We start from the raw sequence: 11264 nt of genomic DNA, 5'->3' as shown, positions 1-11264 counted from the left end.
AATTGCGTGGGTTGTTTATTTTCAGTTCTTTATTTATTTATTTATTTTTAATTGCGTGGCTTGCGTCTTTGAATTCTTAGATGACGAATGGTTAGGACGTTATTTTAGATACATATGTTTAGGACGGTAATTAGAATTAGATCACAACTATTAATCAGTTCACTTTCGCATTATTAAAAGAAATAAAAAATAAAGTGGCTGCTCTCCCTGTGTTCGACCCGTAGCTACACTGATCCGTACGCTTGCGGTTACATTTTAAATCTCAAACACTTACTTTCATTGACATGTGGAATCCACAGCAAAGATATTAGTTTCCAGGTCAATGTGTCTCAGACCTCAGCCATAATTGTCATTCACCAATTTTGTATGCTTATACTACACAGGCTAACATCATTGATCATATCAGGTTAATTTACTGCCAACTCTTCAAACACGCATAGGCCTAAAATCAAAGTGAATTTAAATTTAATGGTGCCAAATTGCCACGGTAACCTTAACCACAAACCTTATTCCTATGGGCTGTTCAACTTTTAGCTAGATATTGGCAGTTTATTACTCTGGTCCTTTAGCATACTTCTTGAGTGACTTCTGATCCAAGACCTCCTGAATCAATACTTGGATGGATGATTCACTGATCAAGTGTCATGATGATAGTAAGAGATCAGAAGGCCTATCATCTATGTACCCCATGTTTGGCATGATTATTCAAATACATGATACCCAACTATAAAGAGATATGGCTACAGGCTCCTATACTTACACATCATCAATAAATTTTGCTGCTTCCATCAAACTTGTAATTACAATGCAGTTAACATTGAGGATTGTAAGCAACAACAAAGCAGGAAGATGCAGCTTGAGTACTTGAAGATGTGATCAACATACCGCTAAATGCTTAGGCTGTGTCCTTAAACCATGAACTATTATAATTGAATCTTTCTTTTGCTTAGTCTCCAGTAACTTTTCATTCTTCTGAATATATCTCTCTATAAGCAAAGAAAGGATTGACAACACGAGGGTGGTTTTTTGGGAACTTTAGCTGACTCGATAAGACCCAAAGAAGAATAAACTTCTGAGCGTCTAGCCTCAAAATCATGTGCAATGGTTCCCATAGTCAAGTTGAATTGTCATAATACAAAGTAATATTATATCCAATTTATCATTAGTGAAGGGAGGAGAGATAGGCCGCCATATTCAAAAGCAATCTCATTCACAGTAGGTACTCGAAACAAACTTCAATAAAATTCAAAAGCTGTAGTTATACAAGGCTGCCATATTCTACCAACAAACATTAAACTTTCCCAGTAATGATAAGACATATAGCACTACAGTAAACACCAGGATTGAAACATGAATTTCAGGTCCAGCCAGATCAACCAAGTGGAAGATATATCTTTTACTGTTTTCTTCTCTATCACACTAGTCTTTCAAGTCTTTCCAAGTTTCTGATCATGCCCATGGTCAGACAAGATTTCATTTAGATTGGTTATCTAATAGGAATTTATCAAGACATATGACGACAACATGATCAAGCACTTCATAGAGATATGCTTTACAAATAAAATTTCATGCAAGGTTAATCATCACTTCATTGGAGTGCTGGCTTTTGAAGATCTGAATTATTGTCAAAAAATGAACCATGAATTTATTCATATGAAAGGTTACATGCATTCAGTTACTAGTTATGAAGGATTGGAATCTCACAGTAATGAAAAAATGTCAGAGAGGGTTCCCTGCAGGCAGCATGGCCTTGCATTAGCGTGGAGGCCACTGAGACCACGTGCAGAAGCATCAATAGGGGCAGGATTTCAATTTCATGAGGAGCAGGGCGGTCAATTTGTCCCACTCTGTTTCTGGGTGCAGGGGCTACCTGCCTTTCACGCTTCTTTTTCCCAAAAAACATTTAACAACTTTTCTTGGATCTAGTGAGGTAGCGCGCTTATATCTCCGCAATCTGCTACTAGGTGTATCATGAGCTCCATCGGTCCCTGATTTCTCTGGTGATGAATTAAAGTAATAATATTACAAGAAAAGGAGCATAGTACATGTAATTGGATGTTGCAAACATATCTAGCAAATATCTGATAATGGCAGAAAATGGACACATGAAAATTCCGATCTAGAAATTAACATGGACAGAATTGGAATTTTCAAACTCAATTATATAGCCATTATCAGGGAAGAGAAGCAGCATTTCTCTGAATATCTAGGACTGAAGCTGCCAAAAAGAAGTTAAAAACAAATAAAAACTGCTATTAGAGAACAAATTAGGTAAAAATGAAGAAAGGAGAAAAGTAAACAAACAATTATAGAAGAATACGGGTCATATATATATAACTCCTATGAGAACAGTTACCTCTCTCACCCTCCTACAATTTCTTGTGCAAACTCCTCATCGACCTATTGGTCAAATGAATCGTCAATCAAATTTATTTGCATAAAAATTGTAATTAAATAGTCGTAGAGATAGAGAAATCATTACAATTCATAATTACCGAAATTAATTGAATCCCATGAGCTTCTATTAATCATGAGTTCTGGAGTTCTGTACGTTTTTCTAGTTGTGATTGAATATTGGAAAGAGCCTCTGCATTCTTCTAGTTTTCTTCTTCCAGCTCTTGCTTCATATTTTTTCATTTTTCTGCCAATGCTTCCATCAACTTTTCTTTCTTCCACCATTTCTTGCTTCAACTCTGCCATTTGACACTTTATCTACGAATAATTGTAAACCAAGTTAGCAAAAAAACAAAAAATGAAGTGTCTACAGCAACAAATACATAACATAGAAATACATACCATTGTTTCTTGTGAAGCCACATCTACCTACTGTCCATTCTTCTTCTTATGTGTAATCATAAACATCTCAAACCTTGAAGACTCCTCACCTTCAGGGCCCTCTATTGAACAAACAGAAAAAATTAATTAAAACATTTTCCATGTTCTTCAGAATTATCAATTATATGTATATGTGTAAGAAACGTATCAAAATATAGTAAAGTAGGGAAAAACTTCTTTACCCAGCAGTATGACTCATTTTTTGTTTTGATCTGCCCTCTTTATTTCACATACAAATGTCCTACCATATCGAATAACATAAATTACCTATGTGTCAGCCAAGTTAACAATTAGCAACACATTCTAGTGAAATAAATAAATCCTACCTCATTTTTCTCGTTCTGCCACATAGTTATGAGCTCTTTCCACTGATCTATTGGAACACGAGTATCGCATTTCTCAATTAACTCATTATAACTATGACATCTATCAAATATTTCAGCCTTTCATTCGAGCTTAAAGGCCTTCCACTGTAGACCCATTTCTAACCATCAGCATCAATTTCATATTTCTCCTACAAGACAATGTACTATAGAAAATTAAAATCCTCAAATAAAACACAAAAAGTGCAAGTCCCTAGAGCTTGAATGGACATATGGTTGCCACCTAACCTGAATTTTCTTCCAAAGTGCTCTGGCACTTTCCACTGGTCAGGATAATTACAAGGCAGCAAAAAACTGCTCCTTACGATGGTTCCCACCCAATTAATGAATTAGGATGTGATATGACGAATGCCCTGATGGTGCTCATTGAGGTCTACTTTCTTTTTCTGTTCGGACTGCATTGACATTGGTTCAATGGTCCTATTATGACCTTGTTTCTTTCTTGGGCCAACAGGCTACAAGTGAATGCTAATTTACATGAGCAAAAAATTAAATTTTAGTGATCAATGACTGAAGGAATATATTCTGCGCACATATCCCAAAGAAGTTTTATAGGTCATACCGGGGATCTGTCCCACTCGTATCAGTGCCTTCTGAAGGAAAACCAGCCATTTTCAAAACCTGGAAAGATACAACATCATGCGAATTGTAAGTATTACAATTTGATAATTGTTAACTACCAAATAAATAATTTTTTTGCGCAATATCAACCAAAAAACAAATACATGATAGTTATGGATTATATAACAGTTTTGATTAAACACGCCAGATATCCATGTGGCTGCGATGGCCGATGCCCCAGTCTTACCAATAAGTTTTCCCAATGATGGTCAACTATCACAGTGGTACCGAAAAGATAAATAATTTGTCTAAGGCTGTGTTTGGTAGTCATTCAGTTCCAGAAACAATGTTTTGTGTCAAAAACAGAATTTTTAGTTTCTATGTCAAAATACCGTTTTAAAACAAAAAAAAAGGGTGTTTGGTGAACCTGTTTCAGGAACGATTACCCTAGTTGTTCACTTTTTTTGTATTTGAAACGAAACCGAAATGATGGAACAATGTTTTGTCTTTCCATCATTTTGCGTTTCTGGCGTTTTTTTTGCCTTTCGGTTCCAAAAACACCAAGTTGACACCAAACGCTTTATTCCTATTTTTTTCTTCCCATAGAACGCAAAAATCAGAAACGATTTTCTGGGTGACTACCAAACACAGCCTACGGCTTAAATTATTGATAAGTAATTATACAATCAAGTAGATTCCATTTACCAATAGGAGCTGAGAAGATGAAATATAGCAATAAATTTTCAAAATTTTCAGTATATGGGTGACACAAAACAAAAATTCGATAGAATTCACCAGCCAAGGGACTCGACAAATAAAACTCAATTTTCTGATAGTACACGATTCTATGATATATAGTTGCAGAACATACTTATTAAGTTTTCAAAGAAAATTGCATCAGGTAACTTTACATCCAATTCTCCACCTAATCTAGAAGTTATGCGTAACAAGCGTAGACCATAAACTCCAGTAAAATCCTCGCACTAAAATTGAATTGATCACGTTAATTAATAAATGTATGTAAGTTCCAGGCCTCATAATTAAGATTTCACTAATTTACTAATATTCCTAACAGCTACCTGAGTTGATCTCATAGTTAACTAGGCCATGGAAGGAGAAGGAAGGCTGGTAAATTGAAAATAGTCTTGCAAGAATGAATGGATTCTTTTGGTGGTTCCTATGTCTCACCCTTTAACAGTCATTGAAACAGAATCAGAAAGATCAAAGAAGTAGACTTACCCTTTGAAGTGTCGTATCATAGCTTCTTCCTCTTTTTTTTTTTTTCTTTTTTGGGCAGTGTCATATCATAGTTGGAGTGTTGAAGCATCATAATTCTAGAGAGGGAGAAAAGGACAAAGAAGCATATTATTAGAAAATAAAATTTAGATTTCTTGAGATCAGATTTAATTACAAACAGCTCAAGGATTTTACTTTGATACATACAGGATACAGCAAGAACAAAGTGTTAGACATTTAATTTTCATACATTATATGAGTCCAAGCTAGAATAAATAAGTCCAAAAAACGAACAAAAGTAAGTCACAAGTAGTAACAGAGACTAAATTTCCATTTAGTTAAAACACAAGCATATTGTTAGAGTTTATGTAATAAGGGTATTTTAGGAACAAGTTTGTTAGATTCTTGTCTCTTATTGTATTTTCTATTTTTCCCTTTTACCTCCCTAGGGTGCTGTATGTAATTCCTCTAATCTTATTAGTGAAGTAATATATATATGGTAGAGAATTTTTCTCTACACAGCATTCTACCATTATCTTCTTCTCTTCTTCATCTTCTTCTCCTTCCTCTTTTTCTCCAACCTTCCACTCTCTTGTTTCCTTACTTTCTCTCCAGCCTCATATTCTAACTCATACTTCATCAAAAAATTTTAAGAGTATAAAGTCATAAAAACAACAGAAAAAAATCATAGTGAAAGATAAAAAAAAAAAGATCAAAAGGTAACATACAAACACCCTGTAACAGCTAAACTACAAAGGGAAAAATTAAGGACTGGAGAAGAACAAAAGAAGGATAAGGCGAAAAACAAAAAGATAGAAAGAAAAGGCAGGAATCTTGTTTAGGCCATGTAGAGGATGATGTAACCAACCTGAACCATTGGATAGAGAAGTGTAACACACATTGGGCACAAGCCCAACTCAATGGTTCAACTCAAGCATAAGTCCACTTTGTGTTTGACTTTCCACTTGTATTTCAGCAATTAAATTACCCAATGCAATTTTTTACATTTCAACTGGGTTTTAAGGCTCTGTTCTGCCCATGGTTTCAAGTATCCGTATCGGATTGGCCATATCGTATCGGTATGGTCACTAATCTGATCTGATCCGGATCAGTATTGGCAGATACCGATACTGATAACTAAATCCCTAGGGAGCTGTATGTAATTCCTTTCATCTTATTACTGAAGTAATATATATATATGGTAGAGAATCTTTTCTCTACAGACAACATTCTACCATTATCTTCTTCTCTTCTTCTCCAACCTTCCACTCTCTTGTTCCTTTACTTTCTCTCCATCCTTATATTCTAACTCATACTTCATCATTAGTAAGGAAAGGAGGTGATCCAGGCTTCATTAGTAAGAACTCTATCAAGTTTGCAGGCAATGTGATCATTTCTACTCGTTCGATTATGCCAGGTAAGGAGGGAACCGGACCATCTGAGATCACTGACCAGTCGTTGAAAGAATCAACGGCAATAGAATCAATTGGATCTCCTCCAACCTTTTCAGAAGAGAAACGGACTACATTGAAATCTCCCACGAGGCCCCATGGGAGGGAGCCAAAGTTGGGGGCGACTGCTCTCAGATCAGACCAAAGGTTGAGTCTGTCACCTGCCCGATTTAGAGCGTAGATAACAAAGAAGAAATAATAAAGCCACCAAAGGGGGGAGGTGGAGGGAGAGGATATGCTAAGCTTGAGCAGGTTCCAGAGGATCCAAATGCAGCCATTGGGAGGGTAATTGGAGATGAAGGACCAAGAAGGGGCAATGAAGGAGATAATGCTAAGGGCATTAGATTCTTGGAGTCGAGTTTCAAGAAGACAACACATATCAGAATGGGTGGAATGGATCTGAGAAAGGATATCGGCCTGTTTAGATGAGGTGTTTAGACCTCGCACATACCAAAAGGAACATTTGATCATGAGAGAGGTTGGGAGTTAAGATGCAAGAGCTCAGGGGAGCTAGAAGGAGCCTTCTTAAGAGTGGAAGAAGAGGAATGCTTATGGCGCCTTGGTATACCTTGAGAGGTGACTGAATTAGGTTGGCAAACATAGCTTTGGACACATAGGAGATACTTTTGGAAGCATTGCTTTTAGACTTAGCAAGGGAAGAGCCCTCCCCTACAGGAGGCCTTTTCATTTTGGATAGAACTCCTTCAGGGGGGATGTTGGAGGATACAGCAGGGGCTGATGAAGCACCGATAATGGAGAGACGAATAGGGGGATGATGGACCACCGCGAAAGGATGAATAGATGGAGTTATGGCAGAGACTGTGAGCCCAGAGGAGAGGCTTTTGAGAGGCAAAGGATCTTTAGGAGGATGAGGTTGCGCAAGAGGGGCCTGCGCGGACCGGAGATGGTGAATTGGAAACATCGTGGCAGTGACTGGGAGACCTGTGGTGGGAGGGCCTAGCGCCTAAGAGGCACCGAGGGATCTCGGGCTGAGCCGAATAGCTGTGGGAGCCAGTTGCTTGATTGCAACGGACAGGGGATCACCAGAGAGGATTGGAAAGTGAGGGCGGGTCGAGGGAGCATTGGATGAGGAAGACGGGTCGCGAAGATGGTTCTGGTTGATGTCCGATAGAGAAGGTGGGCGAGGCCAAGGGTGAGATGGGCAGGCAAGGGTGGATGAGCTGAGGTGGGTTGGGCCGAAGGTAGGAGATGAAATAGGTCAGATTGTGGATTGGGTTAATGTGCCATGGATGGGTAGGATGTGGGCTTAAAGAGTGGGAGGAAAAGTTTAAGGTTAAGGGCCTGGTCTAGAGGAGGTGATGCAGATTAATTACCAAAATAGGTTTGTTTTATTAGGAATAAGCCTAGGGTTGGGTTCCATACATGTTAGGCCATTGATCCCATGTGTTTTGAGTGTAATAGACCACTTTTATGGGTCTAAAAGGGGGGCTTTAAGATTGAGTACGGGATTACTAGTTAATTTCCATTTTCATTAGTTTCTTTTTTAGTTGGGCTTGATTTGAGTCGTATTTGTTTCCTTAGGAGTTAAGTTATTAATTGAGTCAAGTCATTAGTAGTTACTTTCCTTTTTCAACTAGTTTCTAATTTCAGTTAGTTTCTAATTTCAGTTTTTAGTAACTACTGTATTAGGAGAATATTTGGTTTCCTTTTTGAGGAACCTTCTATTTTGTAATTCCCTCCTCCATTAACATTATAAATAAAGAAGAGGAGGCTCCTAAAAGCCTAGAACGATTTTGACTAATAAGAAAAAACAACTCTCTTGTTGCTGTTGCTGGGGAACCCTGGTTGTTCCTTGTGTTTGATCAAGGCCTAGAGATTGGTGTTTGATCCAATCGACACTCTGCGGCGAGAAGTCCGAGTGGATTGCTATTATTTTCTGGTTTTCTTTATTAGATTATCTTCTCTAGCAGAATAGGTAAGTAACTGAACCATTCTGCAGAATTTTTCTGGGTTCTGAATCTCTGTTCTTCCCTATTCTGTTGACCTATTCTGTTGGGAGTTCTGGCCACCCGATGGCCTTATGATTCTGGTCCATTGTTAGGATCAACCAGAGGAGGACTCGATCCAAGTTTGGTGCTGATCAGACCAGGGGTTTGTCTGGTTCTAAATTTCTTCAATTCTGGCTGATAGTGTTCTCTGCCCAGAATTGATTTCTGTTTTCTTTAATCTGTGTTGAAGTGACTGCTGCTTTTTTAATTCTCCACTGAACTGGACCTTCTAATCAGTAATTAGATTTGTTATTAGTTCCTTAATAATACTCTACTGAAGTTCCAGAAATTACTGCCAGATCTCAGAACCTGCTGTCAGAATCAAGTTCTGATTTGGTTCTCTATTCCTGCAATGTTTTGATTCTAATTGGACCTTATTCAATACTCTACTTCTGTTGCTGAAATTCTATTTGTTAGTGCAAACTCTGCTACCTGAAATTCCAGATTCTGGATTTGATAATTCTGGTTTTTCAAGGACTGTTGACTGGTTTAAGTTGGATTGTTGTTGTTGTCTATTATTGGGTGGTTATTGGTTGTTCTTTGGTTTAACTTTCCTGCAGTCTTGGGTCTGGTTTGGTTGTCAAATCCATTCTTACATTAGGAGGCCCAAGGGGTTTTTTTAAACTAAAGAATAATATAATGAAGCAAATTGCTGGAGGGTTGATAGCCTGATGTCCAATAGCCTTGTTAAATTTTAGGCATAAGGGCATTTTGGCCTTATCGGTTACTATTTTTTATTAGGGTTAATTATCACAGGTTACAGGGGTAGTTCTGTACCTGTCTTATTTTTGAAATATATATATATATATATATCAAAGGTCTAACCTACGGTAGGCTATTCTGGTCTGAGCAGCAGGTTAGTTCCCCCTTGGGACTGATTTATGCTCTCTCTCCTCTTCCCTCTCTTCTGTCTTCTTTTTTTCTTGGTTTGATTGCAGGATTCTGGAATTCTAACGTGGTATCAGAGCCTCTGTGATCAAACCTAGGGTTTATACATTCCTCTCTGTTGACTTCATTCTTCCGCTAACCTCTTCGGTGTGCATTTACTATGGCTTAAATCACATGGGTGTTAGATAATGTCACTTTGCTCATTTTATTAATTGACGATCGAAGACTGGTTTTGGATAAGGTTTTTTATACCTCATCGATTTTTGCCCCATGGTCTGTAATACACACCCTAAACCCTAAACCCTAAACCCTACCGGTGATTTTTGTTTGGTGACGATTATGGAGAGATTAGGTCTTGATCATATGGCTCTATAAGAGAATCCCTCATTCTATAGTACTATATAGATCTGCATACAGGTAATTGTTTGTTTCCCTCTACATCAACAATCCTTTCTTTTCTTTTTTTTCTTTTTTTTTGTTCCTCATGGCTGAGACTAAAATTACCACTATTGCTGCTACATCTTCCTCGAACAATGTGAATGTCCAGATTACCTCTATCAATCTCAAAGGAAGTTTGAACTACCTACTTTGGGCTCAATTTGTGAAGTTTTATCTTATGGCCAAGGATAAACTTCAATATACCACCTCTGATTCGCCCCAATCGTCTGATAAGGGATATAATGACAGGATGAAGGACAATACATTAATTTTGATCTGGTTGTGGAATAGTATGGAACCAGATGTCGCTACCAATGTCATGTTCCACACTACTGCAAAAGGGGTATGGGATGATTTGAAGGAATCCTACTCCCAAGAGAAGAATATGACTCGTATTTATGATATCTATGAGAAGCTGTTCCAATTTCGCCAATCTGACAGGTCTCTATCATAATACTATAGTGCTTTCAAGGGAATGGTTGAAGAACTTAATGTCTTCCAACCCTTGACTACAGATATTGAAAAGCTTAAAGCTCAGCGTAATGAATTCTTCGTTTCGAAGTTCTTGGCCGGCTTGAATAATGATCTGAAGGCAGTGAAGGGTCACTTACTTGCTGGCAACACCGTCCCTACATTGAATGATACCTACTCACGCCTTCAGCTCATCACATCTTCTACCAAACCTGATCAATCCACCAAAGATAATTCAACATTTCTTGCCAACCGTGGACGTGGTCGAGGTCGTGGGGGAGGCCTTTCGTTTGGTGGACGGGGTTCTAGTGGACAGCACATTGGTCGTGGACAACAATTTGATCGTTTTTCTCGCCAGTGCTCTTACCGTGGGAAGCCTAACCATACTGTGGAGACTTGTTGGGAAAAGCATGGCAAGCCAGAGTGGGCAACCCAATTAGCCAATCATGTAGTGTCAGATGATGGTACTGACCTAGTGTCACCCAGTGATACTAAACCAGGGACCGAGTCTACTTGTCTAAGTGATGATATCAATCAATTACTAAGGCAGTTGCAGACTCTTGAGGCATCCTCTAATACATCTAATGGTGTGTCTACATCCACTGCTACCTTGGCACAAATAGGTACATCACCCTTCTTACCACTACTTCTACCCCCTGGATTATTGATTCAAGGGCCTCTGCTCATATGACTGGTAAGTCATCCCTGTTTAAGTCTTTTTCCTCTAGTACCATATCTACATCTGTTGTTCTTACAAATGGTGCTTCAACCCCTATTTTAGGTCATGGTATTATCTCACTTATAACCTCATTTAACCTATCCTCTGTGTTACATGTTCCCCAATTTCCATTAAGTCTTCTCTCTGTAAGTCAGTTAACAAAGTCCTTAAATTGCTCTGTAACTTTCTTCTCTTCTTACTATGTTTTTCAGGATCTTCACACGAGGAAGACGATTGGTGGAGGGCATGAAAAAGAAGGTTTATATTATCTCTA

General features: G+C 38.2%; 1 protein-coding gene across 6 annotated transcripts in view; it reads right to left on the bottom strand.

The window, feature by feature from the left end:
• Positions 1 to 1812: 1812 nt before the first annotated feature.
• Positions 1813 to 11264, bottom strand: part of LOC122079662 (putative disease resistance protein RGA3) — a 61191-nt gene continuing 51739 nt past the window's right edge. For 3 of the 6 annotated variants that reach the window (XM_042646316.1, XM_042646319.1, XM_042646320.1), the window contains 4 exons: positions 5019 to 5113; positions 3781 to 3839; positions 2797 to 2897; positions 2610 to 2712 (listed from right to left, as the gene is read on the bottom strand). The gene's annotated coding sequence lies outside the window, so the exon portion shown is untranslated. Of the gene's footprint in view, positions 2219 to 2356; positions 2401 to 2495; positions 2713 to 2796; positions 2898 to 3310; positions 3350 to 3780; positions 3840 to 5018; positions 5114 to 11264 lie in introns of those variants that run through there. The other 3 variants (XR_006140482.1, XM_042646317.1, XM_042646318.1) reach the window with 3 other exon arrangements.

Source organism: Macadamia integrifolia, chromosome 5 (assembly GCF_013358625.1).
Source record: "Macadamia integrifolia cultivar HAES 741 chromosome 5, SCU_Mint_v3, whole genome shotgun sequence".
NCBI classification, from domain to species: domain Eukaryota; kingdom Viridiplantae; phylum Streptophyta; class Magnoliopsida; order Proteales; family Proteaceae; genus Macadamia; species Macadamia integrifolia.
This window is presented reverse-complemented; position numbering and strand designations above follow the sequence as displayed.